This window comes from Pleurodeles waltl, chromosome 3_1, assembly GCF_031143425.1.
Source record: "Pleurodeles waltl isolate 20211129_DDA chromosome 3_1, aPleWal1.hap1.20221129, whole genome shotgun sequence".
NCBI classification, from domain to species: domain Eukaryota; kingdom Metazoa; phylum Chordata; class Amphibia; order Caudata; family Salamandridae; genus Pleurodeles; species Pleurodeles waltl.
Window position 1 is genome coordinate 213,104,528 of NC_090440.1, and position 27,415 is coordinate 213,131,942.

Genomic DNA, 27,415 nt, shown 5'->3' on the forward strand with positions numbered 1-27,415 from the left:
GAAAGTAAAAGAAACCGAAGGATAGGAATAGGGGAGCAAAGTGAGAGGAGAATTCAAGATCCTGTGCAGCTAGATGTGAAAATGGGGAGTGATAAAAGGGGGGGGTGGGGGAAGAATAGAAAATGACTAGACTTCAAATTGCCTCAATTAATATATGTGGATTAAATGACCCTTGCAAAAGAAGGAAAGTCGTCGAAGTGTTAAAAACTTTTAAGGCAGATATCTACTGCCTACAAGAGACACATGTGGAGTATAAAAACTCTGGAATTCTTGGGTTGCTCGGTATGAGAATGATAGCTTGCTCAGAACAAGAGGTCAGAACTAAAGGGGTGGCAATATTAGATCGGACTAACAAATTAAAATGTAGTAGACAGAAGGTGGACAGGAGCGGGAGATGGGTGATCGTAGAATGTTGCTATGGGAAGGGTAGCTTTACATTAAGTTCTGTATATGGGGTAGTCACGGATGACCCAGTAGTATTGGACACTCTCGCTATTGAGTTAACGGGGTGGACCCCTCCCTATATTTTATGTGGTGATTTCAATTTTAATGGCTCCTGGGAGGGACTGCAGGATTTACTAGCATCCACAACCAAGAAGTATCAGGGACATAAACCTCAGATATATAAGGCAATGGTCGGCATCAAGAAAGAATTAGGATTGGTGGACGCTTGGGTAAAACTACGCAACCCCGACCCTGGATTTACGTATTATTCGGCCCCTCACGTGAAGTTAGCACCACTTGATTATTTTTTGATTTCTCCTGTATTATTAAAGAATGGAACGATGGAATTGTACCCGGGGGCTATATCTGATCATAACCCTTTAGTATTTGATTTGGAACTGGATGGGCTTGAGCAGAAGGCTTTGAAAGAGGGCTCCTCAAGGACGCGGAGTACTGTGAGTATATGAGAAAGTGGATAGTCAAATTCTTGGGGTTTAACCGGGGATCAGCCTCAGCAGAGATAGTTTGGGATACCTTAAAAGCAGGGATTTGAGGGGACACGCTGAGTTTCACTCTCAAAAGGCAGAAAGACTCCCAAAGCAGAATAAAAGATTTGCATATGAAGCTGAGGGAAGCAGAAAGACAATTGATTATAGCCATAGAAACGGGGGTGGATATAAATAGGGTTCAGGAGGAAGTTGCTATAGCTAAAGCAGCAATAAACGAGGTTATTGCACAAAGAATAGCGGAGAAATACCTAGCGCAACGTACAGAAGGGTATGAGTATGGAGAAAAAACAGACGCCTGCTAGCAATAAGGGCAAGTCAGAAAACAGCATCTGGGGTCATTAGAGAGATTAGAGATTGGCAAGTACAGATAGTGTCAGAAGTGGATGGGATTAGAAAGGTGTTTCACAGATATTATATGGAACTATATAATGACACTTCCGTATTCCCCGATAAAGAAATGCTGGAATTCTTAAACTCCAATAAGACTGATAGGTTAACAGAGGAGGACCAGCTGTATATGGGAGATCAGACAGATATCCAGGAAATAGATAAGGCAATGAGTGAACTTGCCACCGGGAAAGCCACTGGCCCTGACGCAATCCCCTTAGAGTTTTATAAAACCTTCAAAGCATTACTGCTCCCGGTGATGATGGAGATATTTATTCAGGTACAGAATGGAGAGGAACCCATGGCAGTCTCACTATTAGATGCGGAGAAGGCATTTGACCGGGTGAATTGGAATTATCTGTGGTATGTAATGGAGTATTATGGTCTGGGGAAGAACTTCATTGTAGCAGTAAGGGCTTTATATAGGTCACCGGGAGTGAGAATTCAACTAATGGGAGGACAATCCAAGTGTATCCAGGTCAGAAGAGGTACTAGGCAGGGATGCCCATGATCTCCGCTGTTGTTTGCTTTATATATAGATCCCTTTCTCAGACAGTTGGAAGAGAATAGCAGGATCCCACCGATACGTAGGCATGGATGGGATACAAAAGTCCTAGCATATGCGGACGACATAGCTATACTAACCCCCACTCCCGATTTGGCACTGAAAGAGGTGGAAGAGGTGGCAAAGAAATTTGGAAGATTCTCCGGATATCTTCTAAATAGAGCTAAAACGCAGTTACTGACTAATCAATATACGAGTACCCAGAATAGTCGGAGGGTTGATCACGCAGTGTATTTGGGCATAGATATTACATCAAAAGTGGGAGAGATTATTAATCTGAATTTAGATCCCATACTCACGAAAGCCAGAAAGGATATGTGCAGATGGAATAATCTACATATGATTATAATGGGGAGGTGCAATATGGTTAAAATGATCTTCCTTCCTAAACTGTTGTATTTGTTTCGTGCTATACCATTGAGCTTTACAAATCTTAGATTTAAGGAGATAGATCGAGTGGTCATGAGATTCATCTGGGAATATGGCAAGTGTAGAAGAGCAAGTAAATATATGTCTCTACAGCGAGAAAGGGGAGGGTGGTCCCTACCAAACATAAAATTGTACCAAATGGCAGCAGCCTTTCAGTATATGCGCCCATTATGGGGTACTAAGAAAGAAGGGACTAAGGTGGAGGACTGCCCTAATATTTACGAATTGCAGGTAGGAACAGCAGCCAGTGGCTGCCTGGTAACATTTCATGAATCTGGATATTATAAGAAAACTCAATATAGGGTACTAGAGGCGGCCTATAAATGTTGGTGATTGTGGCGAAAAAAGAAAGGACTCAGTAGATTTAATTATTATACCATAATTGAGAATAATCCACTGCTCCCTGAAATATTTAAGGATAGCTATATGGCAAAATGGGTCTCCCTAGGCATAGAGAGGTTAGGGGATCTCTTCGACAATTTTGGGGTTAAGGCATTTGGGGATCTCCAGGAGCAGTATGGCTTAGAGCGAAGGGATTTTTTTCAAATATCTACAGATACGGGACTTCCTGGCAAAAAAAACAGGGGGGGTGCAGGGATTTGGAAGTAATCAACTACTTAATGGCATCTTGGTTAACCCTAACATAGCAATCAGGTCGATCTGTCCACTATTGATGGCAGAACAGCCAGACGACTTGGAGAAGTATAGTGAGAGGTGGAGAGAAATTGATGGGAGCAACAACTTTACTTGGTCATTAGAGCTGGGACATACTATTTTACTCTCCTCTTCGCTGCAAGCACAGCATTATAAGACCCTGTTTGACTTGTATCATACACCAGCTCATCTCGCCAAATGGGAGAGCCTGTCAAGAACAAATTGCCCCAGATGTGGGATTTATGGAACAGATATAGTACATATGTTGGCTACATGTGGGGAACTAACAGTTTTGAGAGATGATATTCAATTTGTTCTGAAAGGGGTCTTGAGATACGATTTGAACCTTACCCCCGAGACTATGATCTTAGGGGTCGCTGGAGAAGCAGGGGGATGCCACAGAGCATTTATCTTTGTGGCCATGGCGGTTTACCGAATATGTATTTCTTCTGCATGGTGGGACGTATGACCTCCGTCAAGGCAGCAATGGCTGGGTAAATTGTTGTCTATATATCATTTGGAAATGGCACTGTACGAATGCAAGGGAAGACGTGCTAGGAATAAAGGGAAGGCAATATGGGGGCCATTCCAGGACTGGATCTCGGCTCATTAATGATTAATGTTCAACTAAACTTGGATTCTCCCCCCCAAACCTAGTCATCCGGAAAACCTCCCTTCCCTAGACCAGTTGGGCTATATAGTTTCTCATTTATCTAGTTTCTTTTTACTTTTTGAATTCCTGTATTTGGTGTAAAATGATGTATGAGTATAATTGCTTGTGATTCCTTTCCAAAAAAAAAAAAAAAGAGTTACCTTTCGGCCTGTGGGCCACATGAAGATTTTTATGAGATTTCTCGCTGTTTTAGAAAGGCTCTGCCATGCAAGAGGTTATAGAGATCGATTTATACATTGACGATTGGATGGGCCACTCAAACTACTTTTTATGGGCAGTGATGGGCACACAGGAGGTTTACAGTGTCATCCAGGATTTTGGTTTAAGCATGACTTTGACAAATAATATTACTAATGCCATACCATCCTGAGTGCTCATGAGAGAAAAAAATGGGGAGACCATTTTTTCTCCACAATTAGTTACCAAGTTGAAACTACTTCTATTGGCCTTGTAGCAGGCAGGTCAGCCTTGGCATTGCACTGTCTTCAGATGAAGGAGGTCATCCTCTGCATTTAATTGGCTTCAGATAAATGGGGAAGTGGTCTCCTGAATGCTTGTTTTATAGTCCAGAATTTAGTCTTGTTGTTCATAACATTTTGTCTTCCTGGTTTACAGGCTCTCTGGGCGACCACCACCTGATATTAATCTTCCAATTGGTTATCAAGAAGTTGCAGGTTTAGTCGGCAGATGACAAGCTTAAGGGCGATATGGATTTGGATGCTCCAGCACTTGTAGTGTTCACCACATATGCCACCTTAAATCAATCAGGAGCCTACAGTTATGACTTTGAATATTCATGGTCTTTGTACTTTGAACTGGAGGAATCTTTCAGTAATTTGTGATGTGAGCCATGTCACACACCAAGGGAAAGTTTTCTTTTCTGAAGACAACAGACATCCTTGAGGCAAAACCACAGGTTGACACATACCTGCCATGGAGTCAAATCTCAGACTGATGTCAAAATCGCCTAAGAGGTAGTACCTATAGATAGAGATGACTGTCCAATTGTTGAGGGCTACCTAATTCTGAGGTTCATCTGCATGAGGTTTGATACAAAGATGATTGTTTGTCTCTTTTGGGATGGAAAAGTCCTCTTCATGGTAATAGACATGCACCCCTATCCTATCCCTATCCTAAAACCCAACTGTACTGATATATGCTTTTCAGGATGAAAAGGGAACAAACCCCAACATAAAGCTTCAAAAACTTAGATCCTAAATCACATTTGGTGTCTAGAAATGGACTACGGAGAGGAGGTTGAGACCCCAAACAATGTTTTCTGCAAAGCAGCCAGACGTGCTGTGTGATGAGAAGATCTGCAAGACTTTTGCCTCCTAATAGGAATGAGGACTAGGGGCCAAGGCCTGCTAGTCTTCCTTCTTGGTGTGGGGACATCATACAAGCAATCCAAGACTGCCTTCCCTGGAGCACCAGTGCCTGTCTGCTTGCCGAGACCAGTGTGCCCTGTGAGGAAGAGGACAGTGTTGGAACGAGCAGGGTTCAGTGGGGAACCCAGTCAAGTGGACACCTGGTGCCAGGTGTGAAGAAACAGCTGCTTCACTGATCGGGTTGCTGTCCATGTGCTGGACTGAGGCAGTGACCCCCATAAGCCGGAAGAGGGGCACCATTAAAATAGCTGTGGAAAAGACTGCAGTGTGGCAAGGGCTAAAACCTTGTGCTGTAACATTGTGGTGACCCTGTATGCCAGGAAGGGCCACCATGGTGAAGGCTATTGTGCACTATTTGTGCTGTGTTGATCCTGCCAGAGCACATAAACTGTGACCTGTAGGACAAGGAAACCAATGAGTACTGCTAATGGTCCGACCCCATTGAGCAAGAGAGAATGCAATGAGAGCATTGTCATCCAAGTTTGGGAACAAGGACCGTAATGTTGGATTCACCCCCTCCCCACACCCTCCATTCAGGATTATGGAGACCTCCAATCCCTGCCGGAGTGTGACTGCCAGGGAAAGAGAGCCTTCACATGCTTCACATAGAAGTAAACAATCATCATCATTTAAAGATTGTTTATATGCAGGAAGGGACACCTTCCTGCACATAAACAATCATTCCCTGCAACGCAGGCCCCCTTGCACCGTGTTGCTAGGGGGCCTGCGTTGGCGCTAGGCAACTAATTTTATTAATTAAAAATCAATAATGGCGTTTTGCTCTTTCTATGTGTGCCCAAGATTGCAGCACACATAGAAAAAAAGCAATAACAAGGAGAAATAAAAGTATTTATCTTCGTTGCGCCGCAAAGCAATGGGTGTCGGTGGAAAATCCCACAGCAACACCCATTGCACGCCCCACAGCCACAGAAAACTGCATTGGGGGGCCCATATTTACGAGGCAGCATTAAGCCGTGCAAAGTGGCTTAACACCGCATTGTAAATATGAAAAAGGGTACAGCGCCCCCAGACCATCACAGCAAGTGATGCTCCGGTGACGCTAGGGGCTTGTAACTGAAGTAAAATGTTGGTAGCCTAAATACATCAGGGATGACCTAGGCAGAATTAACAGTTCATTTTAGGAAGTGAGATTTTGGGTGGCCTGATCTTCAGACTGTTTTTGTAAGTTCTGTGTCACTGGGGCTCAAAGTACTGACCTCTCTTCTTGCAACTAGAAGAGCTGAGAAACAGCACAAAATACAGGTGTTTCCTACAACTATTGACCTACTGCAGCATTATTTCTGGAACCTTTATCGAATTCTAGAAACTTGTAAACATATCCCACCCTAAAGACTTGAGGCCTAAGAGTTCCTTCAAGCAACTAAGGAAGACTGAACCTTTACCCATAACATTGTTGATAGGACTCCATGCTATTATAGGCACTATAAATGTTTGGGACCGGGTCTAGGCATCAGACCGTTCTAGGCCCTGATCAATTTTACAGTGCATTTAATTTAGCAGCACGTTTTGCATAATTTGAGCCAGTGCCAGTTGCTGGTGGAGTCCATCAGCATTCATTTTTGGGGACCAGCACTTATTTTTCCACATCATTAACGAGAGTAAGAAAGGGAGAAATACAAGTGTGAGATAAAGAGGTAAGGAGTGTCTGGTAGTGGATTAAAGAGGCATGAGGTGGACTTAAGACTAAGCAGTCTTGGTATTTGGTGCACCAAAATTTAATAGCACTGGCTGCGGGCATTTGAGCAGAGATTTGGACATCACGCTCATTCTTTCACAAATAATACACTGACAAATGACAACCTCTTCCACAAGATATAGCTCTGACAGACCATCGAGTTTATTGTGTGTAATTGCTTGTCTTCTATAGCAAGTTAGCCTTAACTGCCTGCCCTTGCTGTTCTCGCAGTCAATAGTAACATATTTACCCTATTGAAAAGCAACAGTATCCAAGTCCATGGGCCATCAGTGGTAAATGACATGTACAACAACTGATAGAAACCATGCTCCTCAACTACAGTGCTCTTTTTTTGTTGCCTTCTTTTTCCACTTCCTGCTTATCTCTCACTCTCCAGTTTCTAAGTCCCCCACTCTCCCTTACCTCCTTCATTCACCTTTCCTTCTAGTTTGTTTACTGTCATGTTTTGACGGTTTGATGATCCTTAACCCCTAAACCATGAACTTTCACGAGTGATGAACGTCTTCTGATAGGAGTAGAAACGTTTTTTCAAACTTGTAAATCTTCCAGGCAGTGACTTAGCAGGGATTTCATGCCCCCCTTTACAATCAGCAAAAAAGGCCTGTCTTTATAAGTCATCTCTCCCCCTAGAACTCCATATTGGTTTCTAATACTGCTATCTCTTGCTAATACTGCCCCCTGGTGACCATCTATTTCTGTATCCCCTAGTTTGTGTTCTCCTTCCATTTGTCAACAAGATGGCTGTCTCATTCTGAGTCTCGTTGATATCCAGGTAAGTGTGGCAGCAGAAGTGTCTGTTCAAATTTGGATTACGATTTGTGCCTAAAAGCCCACACGTTGGGTAAATTTTGCTAGGTCTGGTTTTATCTAGAAAAGCCCGACGAAATTGAGTGGCAATGTTGCAAAGTGGGGCCTCTGCCATCGCTGTTATTTCACGGAAGTCAGGTGCCACATTCATTTGGCAGAAGAATGGTGGGCGAACGCTGTGTGGCTCCAGTGGTGCATTTTGGAGCACATTGCCCTAAATAAATGAATAAAGCATGGTGTGCTAGGGTACTGCCTTTCATGTAGGGCACATTCCGCCTTAAAAAGGACTCTGAGGGGCATATTTATACTTGTTTTGCGCCAAATTTGCATTAATTCCGCCACAGCTATTATGACACACATCTCGGAAACCGCCGAAATTCAGACACCCACACAAGTCCGCCACACCAAAGGTCAGTGATAAACTCGCGATAACAAAACCTCCACCTCCACGCCAACAGAAACACGCCCATGCTATTACGACCCACGAATCCACGCAGCGGTCTTTCAACCGCGGTATTCCATTGGCGGTACACACCGCCGCGCTCAATATACACACACATCTCCAAAACACTGCCACATTGGACAATTCGAAATACACACACCTGACACACATACAAACAACACTCCCACACACCCAACGCAATATAAAACACACACCCACATCACCCACAAACCCCTACGACCAAAAATTTATCACGAAGGCCAGAGACACAGCACAGATCAGACAATCCCACCACGCAGAGGGACACAACACCATCACCAACACAACATCCACGCATAAAACACCACACACCACGACATATCGCCACACACATCAACACTCACACCGCCCCACACATCAAACACACCACCCCATGGCACGCCAAAGACACCCCCGCTTTTCCGAGGAGGAGCTCAGGGTCATGGTGGAGGAAATTGTCCGGGTAGAGCCACAGCTATTTGGCTCACAGGTACAGCACACATCAATAGCCAGGAAGATGGAGCTATGGCGAAGAATAGTGGATAGGGTCAACGCTGTGGGACAGCACCCAACAAATAGGGAGGACATCAGGAAGAGGTGGAACGACCTACGGGGGAAGGTGCGTTCAACGGTCTCCAGGCACAACATCGCGGTTCAGCGGACTGGCGGCGGACCCCCACCTCCTCCCCCACAACTAACAACATGGGAGGAGCAAGTCTTGACCATCATGCATCCAGAGGGCAGTCGGTGGAGGATGGGACACTGGTAAGTCAAATCTTAACTAACATATCCCCCACCCTACCTGCATGCTATCACACACCCCCACCCTCACACCCTCCCCTATCACCCCAAATCCTCACTAATGTACTAATAACACAAACTACACATCCCAACATCAAGCCCTGCATGACACAACAAAGCATGGACACCTATCACCTAAGCATGCCCACTGCACATACCCAGAACAACCCCCTAACCATCATCACACAAACCCCCACACAGGAATGCTAGCACTGGGGAACACGGTCACCCACCCATTGCACACCATGACACACACACATGCAATAATCATGCTCTTATGCCCCTGCAGGAACACGAAGGACTGTCACCACACCAGAGCGTCCAGACAACACAACTCCACCCCCAGAAGAGGCCCACAGTGACGATAGCAGCTCTGCCCTACTGGAGCCTGATGACCAGCCCGGACCATTGTGGGCCTCAGGACAGTCGGTTCCCCTCGCACAGGCACAGCCCAACACTGACCTTCCACCCTCTGGTAACATCAGCACAGCACCCACCCAGCGGGCCCAAACCTCCCTACCCAGGACAGGTCAATCAGCGGTGTGTCCACCACTACAGGGAACCCAGGCTAACCCACCACCCCAACAACAACAGGGACCTGGGGGCAGTGGTAGTGGGCACATGGTTCAGGGGACGGAGGCACAGGAACACAGGGGAACTGGGAGGGCTGCTGTGCGACAGGGGGCGGACAGGCCAAGGGAACCCACTCTCCACGAGGCCCTCACCTCCATCATGGGAGCATACCACCACTCCCAGGAGACGATGGCCACGGTCCTGGTCAAGTTTCAGGAGACCCAGCGCCTGCAGGAGGACCAGTATTTGGGGTTCAGGGAGGAGCTCAGGACCATCAGCTCCGCCCTGGGCACCATCGTAGGGGTGCTGAAGGACATACAGCAGACCCTGAGGGACACTGTGGCACTCCAAGGGTCCCCTGACACTAGCCAGGGCGATGAACTGCCCACCACCTCCGCCGGCGCTAGTGGACAGGACGCCCCGCCACAGGACCAACACACCAGCACCCCACCCCCTGCAGACGGACAACCACCCCGCAAGCGGTCAATGAGATCCAGGAACAGGACAGAGCAAGATGGCAAGATCCCCGCCAGGAAATGAGACCACCCTGATTGTCATCCCACTGTCCCACTTTGTTACCCTGTCCATACTTGAACTGCCCCAGCTCCTCTTCCTATGCCCAGATGGGCAGTGCACCTGTGAGACTAATAGACTGGACTCTGCCATGGACATTCCTCGGCCATCACCCATCACCATGTAACAACCCCCTCCCAATTCTGAGCACTGCAATAAACACCCTTGAAACACAAAACAATCTGGAGTCATTCTATGATTTGTTAAAATGTAAAATCAATGACAGTGTGAAAATGCGTTTTGAGATGTAAAAGCAACATACCAATGTTACACATCAAAAGTCCTTGAAGGATGCAAGTAGATGACACACATTGGTAACCACACCTGTGAAACCGTAATGGAAAGAAACAACTCAATTACCAAATAATCCCAAGTAATTACACACAGGATAGAGGAAGACATGTGACAGTGAATGTAATGTAAAATCTGAAAATGTTCTCACCTGTGTGTCACTGGAAATATTGCTGTATGACTGACTCCCTGTTGTCGTTGTCTTCTTCCTCAGCTTCCTCCTCATCACTGTCCCCAGGCTCCACAGGCTCTACAGCTGCCGCAACACCGTCATCTGGACCATCCTCCTGCAGAAAAGGCACCTGGCGTCGTAAAGCCAAATTATGAAGCATCGAGCAGGCGATGATGATCTGGCACACCTTCTTCGGTGAGTAGAATAGGGAACCACTTGTCATATGGAGGCACCTGAACCTGGCCTTAAGGAGGCCGAAGGTGCGTTCGATCACCCTCCTAGTCCGCCCATGGGCCTCATTGTAGCGTTCCTCTGCCATGGTCCTGGGATTCCTCACTGGGGTCAGTAGCCAGGAAAGGTTGGGGTAACCAGAGTCCCCTAATAGCCATAAACGGTGCCTCTGGAGTTGACCCATCATATCAGGGATGCTGCTATTCCGCAGGATGTAGGCGTCATGCCCAGAGCCAGGGAACATAGCATTAACCTGGGAGATGTACTGGTCTGCCAAACATACCATCTGTACATTCATAGAATGATAACTCTTCCTGTTTCTGTACACCTGTTCACTCCTGTGGGGGGGGACCAGAGCTACATGGGTCCCATCAATGGCACCTATGATGTTGGGGATATGTCCAAGGGCATAGAAGTCACCTTTAACTCTAGGCAAATCCTCCACCTCAGGGAAAATGATGTATCTCCTTACGTGTTTCAGCAGGGCAGACAACACTCTGGACAATTCGTTGGAAAACATAGGCTGGGACATCCCTGATTCCATGGCCACTGTTGTCTGAAAAGAGCCACTTACAAGGAAATGGAGCACTGACAGCACCTGCACGTCAGGGGGAATTCCAGTGGGATGGCGGATTGGTGACATCAGGTCTGGCTCCAACTGGGTACATAGTTGCTGGATTGTGGCACGGTCAAACCTGTAGGTGACGATGACATGTCACTCTTCCATTGTCAACAGGTCCACCAGCGGTCGGTACACCGGAGGATTCCGCCATCTTCTCACATGTCCCAGCTGACGGCGCCTACAAAGGACAAGAGCGACGATAAAGTAAATTTTCATCCAGGCATGTACCCACAGTTACACAGAACACGACACCACACACAAAACCCTTCCTGTATGTGTGTTGAGTGTAGGCCTAGCTATGTGTAACGCAGAATCAAATGAAGCCATGTGGGCCCCTGAAATGGCGGCTGCCTGACCTTTACACTGGGAAAATGGGATTGTGGGGTAACTGCGCTGGTGTGGCACACCGTCGCGGTAAGCGGTTGTAGACTGCGGCGCAATGCTGCATTGGTTCACATAGGACCCTATGGGTCCCAGGAGCCAATGAACAGGTGCGCCGGCAGTGATGATACGCACTGCCGCGGACGTCACCGCCATTTTCTATCTGTTCAATCACTAGATACCTGACCTTCGACAGGAGATGGCCTACACTGCAAGTGCTGCTGTGACCTCGGTCTGGAAGCGACGATGGCTGCTGCATCTGGGGAAAAGGCCCCTGCCTTCACTGCTCAGGAGTTGGAGAAACTGGTAGACCGGGTCCTCCCCCAGTACACGCTACTCTACGGTCCTCCAGACCAACAGGTTAGTACACAGGGAGCACGTTGTATGGGCTAGGCCTGGGTGGAGAGGGCTGGGTGGAAGAGGGAAGGGGGCAGAGTTCAGGGAACATTAATGCATGTCAATGAATGGGCCACATGGCTAGAGTAGGGAGGGGGGCCACTCACATCGACAGCCGTTGGTAATGACTTCTCTTCTTCCCTTGTGCATGTCATGTAGGTCAGCGCCCACCAGAAGAGGGACATTTGGCGTGCCATCGCCAAGGACGTCCGGACCCTGGGGGCCCACCAGAGACGGGGCACCCACTGCCGTAAAAGATGGGAGGACATTCGCCGCTGCAGCAAGAAAACGGCAGAGGCTCAGCTGGGGATGGCCTCCCAACGTGGGAGGGGTGCCCGTCGCACTATGACCCCCCTGATGTTCCCGGATCCTGGCGGTGGCCTACCCGGAGTTGGATGGGCCCTTGAGGGCATCACAGCAGACACAAGGGGGTGAGTACAACCTCATTCTGCGGACTTTGCGCGCAGTAGAGGGGTCTGGGTGGGGGAGGAGGGCTGTGAGTGTACTTAGGCCAGCCAGAAATGCGTAGACTAGGCCCCTCTGCAATGCAGCCCATGTGGCGCTCTAGCCCACCTCAGTACAGTGCCAAGTACAGGTATAGTTGCCCCTGTGGCATCCATGTGTGCAGATGTCCACCATAGCGATGTAGGCCATATCCCAGGAATTGCATATGCATAGGCCAGGAGCACGGCGTAATGCAGGGAGCTGCTGTGTCTGTCTTGTCCGCTAACGGCAGCGGTATGCCATGCACTCAACCTGTTCTTCTTCTGTCTCCCCCCCCCTTTTTGTGCTCTCCCTGTTCTTTTGTGCATCAGCATCATCAGGCGGAGGTACAGTGGCACCGGAGCACGATGGAGCTGCATCCCTCATGGCCATAGAGGGCCACACCACAGACTCAGAATGCACCAGTGGGATGGAGGGCGAGGGGAGCTTCACGTCGGCCACCGGATCACCAACCAGCACTGCCCTCCCAGCAGCCCCTCAGCGTTCGCCCTGTGCCCGCTCACCCAGGAGGGTGGGCATCACCTTCGCCCCAGGCACCTCAGGCCCTGCCCCAGTCACCTCTGCTGCCCTCAGTGAAGAGGCCATTGACCTCCTCAAGTCACTCACTGTTGGGCAGTCTACCATTGTGAATGCCATCCAGGGTGTAGAACGAGAGTTGCAACACGGTAATGCATTCCTGGAGGGCATTCATTCTGGTCAGGCTGTCCTTCAGCGAACCCTGCAATCTCTGGCCTCAGCACTGATGGCAGCCATTGTCCCTGTGTCTAGCCTCGCCCCTCCAACCTCCTCCACCCAGACCCAATCCCATGTACCCCAGCCCATCCCAAGCACACCTTACAGACCAGCTTGCACACAAGTCAGCACACACAAGTAGCTCAAGCAAACATAGGCACCACACAACCCACAGGCACTCACGCAAGCCTCACCCACATACAGACACAGCAACATCCACTGCCTCCACTGTGTCCCCCTCCTCCTCTTCTCCCTCCTCCCTCCCAGTCTCGTCTACACACACACCTGCATGCACCACATCTACAGGCACCAGGAATCGCACCAAGACACCCAGCAGCACAAGCAGCTCACCTGCACTCACCACCTCCACTGCCATTTACACGTCCCCTGTGTCCTCTCCCAGTGTGTCTGTGATGCCCTTTCCCAAAGTACACAAACGCCGGCAACCACACACCCAACATCCATCCCCCTCACGACAGCCTCCAGTACCTGCACCTGCACCCAAAACACCTAAAGTGACACCTCCTACAACCACCTCCTCTTCCTCCACTCCCAGACCCCCTCCAACTACCCATCCCAGTGTTCGTCAGAAACTGTCCCTGTGTAAAGTTGACCTTTTTGCCCCCCCTCCAATTCATCAGTCCCGTCGTAGCGCCTCAGCCAAAAAGCCTCCAATACCAGTGGTGCCTGTTCAAGGTATGTGGAATGCACCGGCCATCAGGGCAGGCAGTATGACCCGGAGCCAAGTCACTGGCAGCCCGCCCCCTGTAAAGGCTCTGAAATTGGAAAGTGGACGACGGGACCGTGTGAAGACTCCTGGTGGGAAAACAACTCACAGGGGTCCCAAGGGGATTGGAGAGTCAGCTGTGACTCCACCAAAGGTGGGGAAGGGCCAGAGGAAGTCTGCCCAGCCTGTTGTGAGTCTCACCGCGGGAGAAGCGCTGCATCATTCCCGGTGGTCGAGACGCCACCGCCAGCACCGTCGTCACTGGTCAGGAGACCACCGACGGAGTCAGTGCCCAGGAGGGCCCAAGTATCGTCACTGGTCAGGAGACCAGCGTCACCGTCGGAGTCAGTGCCCAGGAGGGCCCAAGTATCGTCACTGGTCAGGAGACCACCGCCGGAGTCAGTGCCCAGGAGGGACCCAGCTGCCACAGCCCCGGTGCGCTATGAGGGAACGTCATGCCACACACCAATGCCCAGTCTGGGTATCGTCATGCCACACACCAATGCCCAGTCCATGGAACGTCATGCCACACACCAATGCCCAGTCTAGGGATCGTCATGCCACACACCAATGCCCGTTCCAGAGACCGCCATGGCAAAGCACAGCTGAACAGTCCAGAGACCGCCATGGCACAGCACCGCTGAACAGTCCTGAACCGCCATGGCAAAGCACGGCTGAACAGTCCAGAACCGCCATGGCAAAGCACCGCTGAACAGTCCAGAGACCGCCATGGCAAAGCACCGCTTAACAGTCAAGAGACCGCCATGGCAAAGCACCGCTGAACAGTCCAGAGACCGCCATGGCAAAGCACCGCTGAACATGGCATGCACCGGGTAAGAATGTAAAGACCGCCACATCAAGCATCCTTATCCCATGTGCATCTGGGACAGTGACGGGACAGGAACTTTCACGGGGAGACTGATCCAGTCTGGCCACCAGTCCCCCTCCAGAGCCACTGGCGGATGTTATCTACTTGAGAGACTGTGGCTTTGCACTCCCCAGGATATGGAAGTGGGCAACCCACCCACTGTAGAGACTTGAGAGACTGTGGCTTTGCACTCCCCAGGATATGGCAGTGGGCAACCCACCCACTGTAGAGACTTGAGAGACTGTACCTTTGCACTCCCCAGGATGGTACAGTGGGCAACCCACCCAGTGTAGAGACTTGAGAGACTGTGGCTTTGCACTCCCCAGGATACATCAATGGGCATGGAGCCCCGTCATGGATCTGGCTTTGCAGTCATCCGGCTGAGGTAACCCCCTTCCCTTCCCCCTGAGGTACCTGTAGTATTTCTATCTGATGCCCCGGCAGTGTTCTCTCCGATTGAGGACAGGTATCTTTTGTGGGCCTCGCCCATGCTTTTTTGGACTAGTGGTGCACAGACATTGCTATGTGCATATCTGCACTACTTCTCGTAATGTATATATTTCTGGCTGATTTTCTTATATATCTGTATATTTTTGACAGACATGTATATTGATACATTACAATGTTTGAAAAGATTTCGCTTTGTCTTTGCATTCTTCCGGTGGGATTGTGGGTTGTTACTGTGATTTTTTTGGATGCATTGGTGTGTATGTTGTAATATGTGAGGGTGGGGGTGGGGGTGGGAGTGTTTCCCCCCTCCCCCATGTCGTAGGTGCTGTACTCACCGTTGTCTTCGGGCGCGCCGCTGTTGGTCTTCGTAGATGAGTAGGAATACAAGGGCTGGAAGAATGTGTAATTCGGGCTCCATGGAGTCCTCGTTCCTCGTGGGATGTGTTGAGGTGAGTGTTTTCCCATTGCAGTAACTGTTTCCGCCGTGTTTTTATCCATGGTGAATCCACCCCGGAAAAGGTGGCGGATTGGCAGGTTGTGATACTATGGGCGGTACATTGTCTTCTGCCTGTCTGTTGGCGGTGACCGCCGCGCTGCTTGTCTGTACCGCCGTGGTGGGCAGTGTGTTAAAGTGGCTGTCTTTGTTGGCGGTTTCCGCCAGGGTCATAATTCCCTTTTTTGGTCCGTCGGCCTGTTTGCGGTATTGCCGCACCTTTAACACCGTCCACCAGGGTTGTAATGACCCCCCATATTTATACTTTGCTGCTAGACTCGTCTAGCGACAAATTTATGGAGTTAAAGTAATTTTTTGGACGTGGAAACCTACCTTGTGTTAATGAGATGCAAAGTAGGCATTCCCATGCAAAAAATGACTGTATGGTTTTGGCCCCATATTTATCCACCGTGCTAAAATCACGCTCGGGGAAGGAGGGATCAAATATTGGTGCAAAGCATTTAACGCCTGGGCCAGGGCAGGCTTTAGGGAACCTGTGAGCCTGTTTCCACGGTGGCACACAATGGAATAAGCCCACAGGTTCCCTCTCCAGGCCCCAGGAACACTATCGCTCACACCAGAGGGACAGCAGAGGATGGGGGATACCATCCCAGGTAAGCATAGGTAAGTACAGGTAAGTATTTTTTTTTTTTTAAGTGCCATTGCGGGTCCTGAAATAGGCCCCCTACATGGCACCGAGTGCAATGGCCATGCCCATACGAACCTGGTTCCCTGTGCTGGCCATTGGGGTGATGGCCATGACTCCTGTCTTTACTAAGACAGGAGTCATTAGATATGGAAGGTTTTGCACCAGAAAATTACGCTAGGCTGGTTAGAGTATTTTTTTTTTACTCTATCCTGCCTAACGTCATTTTTTAGTGCAAAAACCCCTTCTCCCATACCACCACCCTTACCAGGCTAATGTCATTTTTTTCCGCTTGCCTACCCTTTGCGCCGACCTGCACCATTCCATAAATATGGTGCCTGGCTGGCGCAGAACTTTTTGATGCAAAACTGCGTTAGTGCAGTTTTGCACCAAAAAGTATAAATATGCCCCTACATTGGCATCAGTCATGCAGCTTTACTGTTTAACCTATGTAGCACATTAGATTTCTGTGCATATTTAGCATTCAAGCATTACAAGGGAAAGTGTATTTTTAAATCATATTAAAATCCTTGTCTCCATCAAACCTCAGAGTTACAAAAATATTACATGCCTCAATTGAAAGTTTCTTGTCCTTGATATATGTTGAATTATTTGTTAATTTAATTTACGAGTATTTACATATTATCCTGCAGACTTTCTTTTCATGTCTTCTATACCGCTGCAAGATTTACATGGTTCACATTACAGTTCAATCACTTTGCAGTCATGAAAAGTAAAAATAAACACTCATCTCCTCTTAAATAAGTTACAGTTTTGAATGACACTTTACTTTCTTTGTCAGGACAGCTGGTACAACCTTTCCTCCTTCTGAGGTTGATAAACCAACCACCACTGAGGTATGAAGGCCCATATTTAAACTTTTTTAGCACTGCATCTGCATCGGTTTTTTACGCAAAATCGTCATAAACTTACAAAATGCAATTGTGGCCCATATTTATACTCTTTGATGCAAAACTGCACCTTCGTAGTTTTGCTTCAAAACTTTTACCGCCGCCTAACGACATTTCTTTGCGCCGCTCGGAGTCAAATTTACACTTTGACCCACGGTGGCGCAACCACTGGTGTGAGTCATTTTTTTAAACTCAAACCAATGCATCACGTCATAAAGAAAAACAACATTAACGTAGCGAAAATGACTGTGAGCCGGTTTACGACGTCGCATACCGGATACACGCTTTTTTTTTACGCAGTTGCGTAAAAAAGCGGCACAAACACAGCAAAATGTGCTAAGGAGAGTCAAAATGCATCCCAGATGCTTGCACAGACCCCAGAAAGATGACAACAGACCAGGAACCAGCCAGGAGAACCCACACAGGACCCAGGAGAGGGAGAAGAAGAAAATAAAGTGTTGGTTCAGTGCAGAGGAGCTGGAAATTCTGGGGAAATAGGTGACGGAACACCAGCACCAACTGTTTGTCACCTCAAAGTTGCCAATCAGTAGGAGAGAGGCAATATGACAACAAATTGTTGACAAGATAAACAGTGTGGCAGAAGTACGGAGAACAGTCATCGAGTGCAAGAAACGCTGGCATGACTGTAAGCACAGGACCAAGGAAAAGATGGCCAGGAACAGGAAGGCAGCACTGCAGACTGGAGGTGGGAGTCCAGCACCCCAGGAGGACCTGAACCACATGGAGGAGATGGTGGCAGCCGTCATCCCTGAGGAGATCGTCACAGGGATTCAAGGACAGGACAGCACAGACTACCAGGAGACAACACAGATGCAGGGTAAGTTGCATGGGGAATTAAAATGCAAAAATATTAACTGCAATTGGGGGGACATACCTACTACACAATGCATGTCAGTCATGATATTCAGGGAGTGGAATGGATAAAGGGGCACGGCACGGGGGCATGGCCTGTTCAGAGGAAACTTGGGGCACAGTACTACACTACACCAACAACCTTTGCATGGGGGTATGCTGCCATGCCAAGGATGATGGAAAGGTAAAGCCAGTCCAGGAGAGCAGGTCACAACGTAAAACTGGCTTGCTGTCACACGTCAGCTGGTATTCTCCCTACATGAACTAGGGTTCAATTAACAGTCTCAGCCTATATCTGCAAGTGGAATTTAACATTGACAACAGTTGCCACTACCACCTCTGCTCTGTGTGCAGGTCATGTAGCTAATGGCAGTAACATCCCCATGGATCAAACACACCAAAATTAGAGGGTTCAGGATGAAAACTTTATCAATCCCCTGTAATCAATACAAATGTTTTAATCCTGTCAAATGTGATTGTTCATTGTTGCTACAAACATCAGCCATTGTCATAAAAATTATGAGGTACACAGCACTAATGTCATACCCAATCTGCATATGTCAGGGTCCACCCTGTGCCTGGGTCACAATAGCTCCAATGACACCATGCAAGATCCCAAATTTCATACTGCTCAGACAACAGCATTGAGGGGGAGGACATATGTCACCGGCTAGTGAAATTCACCCTCACAGTCAGAAGAGGAAATGGAACACTGCTAGGACCATCAATACAATCCAATGTAGCACACATTCCCCAACATCAACATTACACACTACCAATTCTAACATCTGTAGTGTGCCATGCCAATGCTGTACATAATATATGCTGGGTCTCAGCAACATATAGCTGGATGTCAAATATCTGAGACTGGGTCAGTTCCAGATTGTGAAGTGTGGTGCTAGTGCTATCAGAACAACCACAACCACAGCCAGTGCAAGGCCCCTCCATGAGAATGGAAGTAGATGGAGGGTTGAGTAGGACAAGAAGGTGGTAACATACACTTTGGACAGAACCTACACCTAGAGGATGTGATGCTGACAAGTCCCCCAAGTGACCACAATACATGTGACATGCAGGTGGGGCATAGGCCATTGGAGACTGCTAATATGAAAGACAGGAGTAATGAACCGGAACTAAGATCACAATGTGCAACAAATAGGAAGGCAGGCACGTCACATTACAAATCCCATAACACAGACACACTAATTGTACCATATCTCATTGCAGAGGATGATGGATCTCGTGGGGATATGCCTGTCCTGGACTTCCCTGATGACATGGATGATGAGCTGACAAACATCAGCCAGCAGGCCCTCCAAGATGTCCTTGGGACCCTCTAGACCCCACCTTCAGTTGCAAGGAGGAGCACAGATACAGCAGCCATCCCAGAGGAACCACCCACCACCCCCAATTGTACGACCTGCCAGCTCCAACGCAGATGAGGACTCTGACGACACTGGCACCAGCTTTGAGAGAGCTGTAGTTGGAGTACAGCAGGAGCTGGCCAAGGAGGTGCGGGTGGGGATGGAAAATATGGCAGCCAGCCTAGAGGGGGTGCGTTCGTGCATGATGTCAACTGCAGAACAGGCAGCAGCCATGCAAGGGCGAACATCAATCTTGCATGAACGTAAGAACCAGCAGCTCCTTCTTGCTGCAGTACTGCCCTTAATAGCCCCACAGCTGGCAGCTACCGGGATGTCTGACTCCACGTCTTTAAACACTGAGGTGTGTGTTGCCCCTTCGCAACCACCACCACCAAGGGCAGAGGAGAGAACACACACATCAGAAGATGAAGAAGTGGAACAGATGACCCTCACCCATAAGAGTACCCGTAGCACTAGTCCCTGCCACTTGGCCACCTATAACCAAGGTCATGTGCTTTGTAACATGCCAGTCTTGCAACAGCTGCTCACAAGCACTGTTCTCCAGCCCACTGTTTATCTTGTCACCCTCCCCTGTGATTGTCTCTCACTAACTCATTGGCAAATCCTGTCCCTTTGCACTGTCTGACACTTCACCCCAGCATGTCCAATGACATGTCCTTTTGCACTTCTGTAGGATCACAATGAAAGGTGTCACACTAATGGACTCACAACCATGGACAATGTACATATAGCACTACAGCACTTTAAAATAAATAGCACTTACACAACAACTTTGTCTCTGTGTAATGTGACCCATCAACCGTGATGGAGATCAGTGATGTTTACCTCAGGTCAATGATTATAGAATGTCAATACAACTGCCCTGAAAAAATGTTGGCTGATAACTATGCACTGTGGTCTGGATTGTGCCATCATCTGCCCTTCCTGAGGGTTAATTATGAGGGAAATAGAAACTATTCAGTATAATGCTGTGTTGGACAGAATAACGCTTCCTCAATGGATGTCTAAGCCAAAAGTTATTGCCTTAAACCTTTTATTCAAGCCAATATTTACGTATGTGACATTTGACCCAAATGTTTCCTAACACACACCATACAGCATGAATGGATGTGTATGAGTGTACATACAAATATGTAACCTAGCTAAACAATGTAACAGATGATGGGTGTGAGTTATGTATACCATACTACATGAGATCATACTACCACTCACCTTATAAGGCTTCACTTGAACATCAGGCTGCAGGTAGACTTCACACAGTGTCCTCAATACCAAATCTTGTCGCAAAGTATGTGAGATTGAAAACATACATAAAAAATTAACAACACTTTGGGATCCATATTAACCTTGAGTGGTGGGTGCAATGGATAGCAGATTCTTAGCAAAGTAGCTCTTGTGTAGCTGCCAATGTAACAGCTCAATTGGGATTTGGTTGCAGGATGGGACACAAATGCAAATACTAAAGAGACACTGTTCACCCGTGCCAAGGCCCTGATCCCCAAGCATGTGACACATACTGTAAAGGATTACCTAAATATTTACTTAACAGTAAAAAAGGAAGCTAAAACCTGGGGAAACACCTAACCTAACCTATCCTAACTACACATTACCCACAACAGGCCCTAACTAACCTAAGCTAAACTTACTTATCACATTTAACAAAACAATCTAAACATCAACCCCTCACCCCCCTTATAAGACGGGACACATGGAGGACAACATATACTAACCTAAACACATACTATCTTATACTAAACAAATATATATTTTTTGGGAATTTAATTTTTTTACATTTTTTTACACCAAAACCCCAACATCACCCAAAACCCACACATTATAAAAAACAGATAATAAAAGTATCATACCCCCACCCACTACTACTAACTTAACTAACAGCCTATTCTAACCTAACACTAAGCCCCCAAAACCCACTAATGAAAAGAACCAGGAAAGAGGAGGGAGGGGAGGAAATCATGGCTGAGGGTAAAATGTTTACAAGTTTTCCCTCCGCAGGGTCTTCTTTATAGCACGCACCCTCCTATTCACTTGTGCCGCCTCCTGCTGCAGCCTATTCATTTTCCTCAACATACGGTCAATGTCACGTTGCATCCGTCGAAAATCTGCTGGGTCAATGACTGCAGCAGGGGTGGTCTGGGTGCCAGTTGAAGATGTAGGTCCTGTTGTCGGTGCCATGCATGTAGGAGGAGGTGCAGGTGGTGCTGTGTTAGGTCCGGGAGCAGTGGAGGTTGACGGACCTGCAGTGGTGCCTGCTATGGTTGATGCCACCTGGGTGGTAGTGGTGGTGCTGGTAGTGGTGGCTGTGGTGGACACAGAAGGGCCCCCTTGGGCAAATGCCCTCCACACTCCGGAGGATCTTTCATGGCATAACGCCGTGCCATGTTGTGGAACCCAGACTCCACATCCAGAATGTGGCAGTAACGCCTCGCCCGGTGCTGAAACTCCCAAATCTGGATGGGATTCATATTGCCTGCTGTTTAAAAAAATATAAAACCAAACATTAGGTACTTCATTGTGTGATATGGCACCAAAAGTAAATCAGACAATACATCTAATGTACCAGAAACAGTCCATATAATCATACAGACCACTGATAGTCCCTGAGGAAGTACATGCCAACGCAGCCTACACATGTCCTATCAAACAGCACAGGAATGCTCTAAAAGATGTGTAACAACTTAAATGACCAATGCATCATTGTTCAGCCATTTGTCACATAACAAATGCTGCAAGTCCACCACATGTGACAGGCCAACTAAGGACTAACTTCTAGATGACAATCAAGGGCCGCAAAATCTGTGATTTGTCGAATGGAATTGCCAGGATAGAATGCAGTTGCTAATCATGAGTGGGTATCCTAGTTTTGGACAAGTGATTTACAGATTTACATGTCTGTGTACTAAACTTGGATCATCAGTCCTAGGGAAGCATTTCATAACCCTACGCCTGTGCCTGAGGGGGGGGATGGACAAGCAACAAATAATTTCCAACAGCTAGGACACCCAGGAAGCTTTGGACAGCTGAACATGGGTTTGGGAAGTCCACCACTGGTAAGGAGGCTGTCCAACTAGGATACACCCAAACCTTGGACAATCCCATCCACATTTATGTTTGGAAATGCAGACAATTGTCAACATCATTTCATACCAGTAATACATGACTTACAACAAGCAGATAGATGCAAGCACACATCTGGCCATAAGCTGCATGCACACCTATGACATTGTACTCAAGTGCCACATACACATAGCACAACATGTGGAGCTACATGCTGCTAGGAAGTCAAACATACAGTCAAACATGTTCATTAGTGAACAGGGAGGCTCAAGTCTGTGGGTAAGACTTTGGCATCCCTCTTCTGTGAGATTTAGGGTCTGACGTGCTGAATAAATCATAAATATGGTCCTCTGCTAAAATTTCTTAATAAATGTTTTATCAACAAATGTCACCCTATTCACATGGCCGTGCCTACAGGGCTGCACTACATTCCCAAAATATGACTATACGCTAATGATTGATAATGATTGTCTAACTCAAAGATGGAAAGAAAATGATACTCCACTCAAGTAACATATCCGATCATTTACCAGTGCATCATACCTTGCTATGTGTCCAACACACAGGAGTCAATCACACAACAGCAGAACAGAAATATCAACACTTACTGGAGATGTCTGGGTTCACAAATCGAGTCACCTCTCCGATTATGTAGGGGGCAGGTCCACCTGTAAAGCATGGAAGGGTGAAATGTGCTCAATGTCTGTGCACTGTACAACACTTCCAAATACAATTACTGTGTGGAAGATTAAATCAGAAAGTCCAGCCTCTCAGGCATGATGATACTGCAAAAGACATACCACTGCAAACATGTACAGACCAGGGCACTCCAGTGAGTGATAAACACATATCTGCACACATGCAGTGGCCCTAACTATCATGTGGTGGCAAACATGCTCCATCATTTGTTTGCAGACTCATTTATGGAGTGTACTCCTCTCATCATGTGTATCAATGAGAGACATGCAAAGCCACTTTCCTGGAGGACTGCAATACCAGTCACTCAGGTATTGTGGCTTTTGCATCAAAGGACAATCCTTTACTGTGTGACACACCTGTGGGTTGAATTAAGGGCATGATTTATCATGCTTTCTATGGTCCTTTACATGTAGGGCCTGTGTTGTGTCTAGGTTACATATGCTATATTAAAAGAGTACCCTGAGCCACATATATCCCCTATGACACCATAATGGCAGGGATCCTGTGCATTATTTGGTGACAGTTTTAGGCTAGCCATGGATTGACCAGTTTTCATATTTGGATACAAAAAGGAGATATATGTTGACAGTGTATATTGTATTCATCCATGACAGACTGCATGGGCACAGGTGTAGTCATTGCACCTTAAATGTGTCTCGCATTGCCCTGTTTACCCAATATGGGTTTCGGAAATCACAGATGAGCCACATTCATCATTTTACATTTGCCAATTTGGTTGATCAGCTGATATAGCAAACTGACACTGTGATATAATTAATACATGGTTTGTCAAATGTACCAGTGTGTCAATTATGATAATGTAGTTTTCAAATTGTATGTACCTTCGGAATGACAGCAGTCGCAGGAATGCTGGTCTACTGATCTTAGCATACACCCATGTCAGTGATAGCCTCCATACTGGGAGGTTAGTTATTAAACATATGCTGCACTTGATCAGCATGGGTGTGCCAAACTAAACTAGCTAAGTATCAGTCAACTTTATATGTATGATGGAATTGGTCAGTGGTCCCTTGCATGACATCATTCACTTAATCCATTGTGATCATGCATTCCCCAATGTCAGGTATCCCATGATGATCCCATAACTTATGAGAAGTACATGGCAATAGAGTAACACAGATGGCAAATGCATTAGTTCGGGGCCAGCTATTGTGACTAAGACCAGTGTAAAACACACAGGTACAATGTACAGAGGGCCATGGATAGTTGTTACCCCTCAATTTGTATCATTTGCTTCATATTATGTGCCACAGCTATGGTGCGTTGCACCAAACATTTTGATATGAACCCGTGTGCATTACTTTTGGCATCCATCCCTAATTTAATTGCGGCACAACAAAGTCCAACTATCAGTCTAAGATGTTACCTGAGGTCCGATATAACTTGTTACGTATGTGTCAGAATCCAGTTCAGACATGTATCAGAAATAATTTGGGGACACATTATTTCTTGAAAATATCTGGATTAAAAACATGTCTTTCCTGGTACACTCACAGACCATGCATCAAACATATGTTAGAGCCACGTTTGCATCATCGATTGACATGAAGGCAGCACTAATTTACAGGCTCCAGTTGTGTTTTGTAAGTGCACCTTCAACAAATGACGGTAATGTGTAGGAATTATTGTCTAACTCACGGCAACTGTATGTTTAACTTGCATTCCACAATCCAAAAACATTGTCTGCAGCATATGAACAAATCTGCTACTGTCACTACAGAGCATTTAAATGTGCACATTACTCTGAATTGTACTCACCAACAGGGCCACCAATCACAATCCCCAGGTGGTCCAGCAGGTCTTGCTCCCTGGCAACCAGGTCAGCCCAACGGTATTTTAGCTGGTGGTCGTTGCGCTATGTGTTGTATATTCTTTGAAGATGATACAGGACCTTTGCCCACCGGAGCCTCCATGCCTCTGTGTGGTACCCCTGTATCACACGGCCACCTGCTTCAATCATTAATGGGAAGAAATGGCACACCAGCCAAATAAATCCCCCCAGCTCCTCCTCTCCCATCCTACCAAGACATGCTTGAAATACAAGAAGTAATAAAGGGGTACAGAGGATAATGAAGGGAAAGGAGGAGAGGGAAATTAAAACTAATTAACAGTAAAACAGCCCAACTATCCCCAAACTAACACTACCCACAACAGACTCCCAACAGTACAAAGACAAAATTAGACACCAGAAAAGACAAAAATACACTTACACAGGATAACACAGTCAGACCTGGGGCACTCGTGCTATCCATTTGCTGCTTACATGGATTTCTTGTCATACATACTCCTTGCAAAGATAGCTGATGTCACACTTACTGCTGTCAAGGGTCTGGTCATACCTTCTTGTTACCAGTGCTATAGCACATCCACTGCCTCATGCATGAGGCATTTTTTCCTTAGTGAATGATGGTGTCTTAGTTGTGTCTCATTTGCTGCAATGAACCATGTTGCCAATATGTATGTGTGAAATAGCTGTGGTCCTGTGATATTCCCCTTCAAATGTGAAATGGACAGAATATATGTCATTTACAGTGTGTGTGAAGTTGGGTGTACAGTCATACCCATCAAATGTGATGTGGATTTTTCAGTATCCTAATATGTATTTCTGCAATGCTCCATGAGGCTACACTCTGATTATGATTCTTAGGGATAATGTGATGCAAAAATGATTACCCAGACCATGATAAAGTGATTAGAATAGATGTTTATTGACATATGGTGAGACAGTGGTGATGGTGAGCAGAGTTAAAAGAAATTTTGGACAATGTGTTGTCTCCGACGCAATCCTGCAGCTGTGTTTGGATGGTCCCCCTCATGTTGATGGACAACGGCCTCCTCTTCCTCCTCTTCAGGCATTTGTGGGTCGAGTTCATTTAGGGGAATGTTCCTCCTTACACAAATGTTGTGCAGGATGGCACAGGTCAAAATGATCTTGCAGACCATTTCTGCTGAGTATAGGAAGTTGCCTCTGGTGATGTCGTGACACCTGAATCTTGACTTCAGGATGCCAAAGGTCCTCTCGACTATGGTGCGTGTCCTCCAATGTGCATCATTATAGGCACGCTCTGCTGCAGTGCTTGGGTTTGCAAATGGGGTCATGATCCATGGCTGGATCCCATACCCCTGATCAGCTGAAAGAGAAAATGAGTGAGAAAATGTTGATGTTGCTTGCACCATGGTTATCACTTTGCATGGCAGTTGTTCTCTTGTGTTCTCTGTGACTCATTGGTGTTTGTGTTATTGTGTGGAATCCTAGGCTTCTAGGATGTACCATCAGCATTGGGTTGTTTCATTATCTGAATTGGTGTTTGTCTGATTGACCGGATGTCAGCGGTATTTTTGTAGAGTTGCAGTACATTGTGTGCTCCCTTGCATTATGTCATGTGAAAGAGGTGTCCATGTGTCTGAACTGGGGGTGACATGATACTTCCATACACAGAATCAATTCCACAGTGTGGTAACACGGTTGCATCTATATGGCCTGGACATCCCATCCAATTTAACATATGCAATAGAATTAGTTAAACATCAGTGAGGCCCTTAGATTTGGCAAGGTGAAAATGTACAACATATCTCCATAAATTGCCAGCACTGACGTGTTGTCAATTGACTATGCACAAATATCCCATGTGTGACAAGTTCTCTGCAGACCTATTTCTCTGACCTTGCTGAGTCGACTCGTGTTCAAACGTGTACCTATACTACTGAATCCTGTTCCAGTTCAGCTGGCTAACTTGGTTGTGAGGTTGTCATTTACAGTATCAGAAGGTCCATATGCCTGTACATCTGTTGTGTATATGGGTAATTGTCTCAAACCGTATGTGTAGGAATGTGCACTTTCAATATTGTCACATCAATATGTGTTCTTAGCACAGTCCACTTGCTTATTGGTAGTGGGCAATGTCAGAGTAGGAGTGATGTGAGATATTGGTACTGCCTCAGTTATTCCATGTCACCT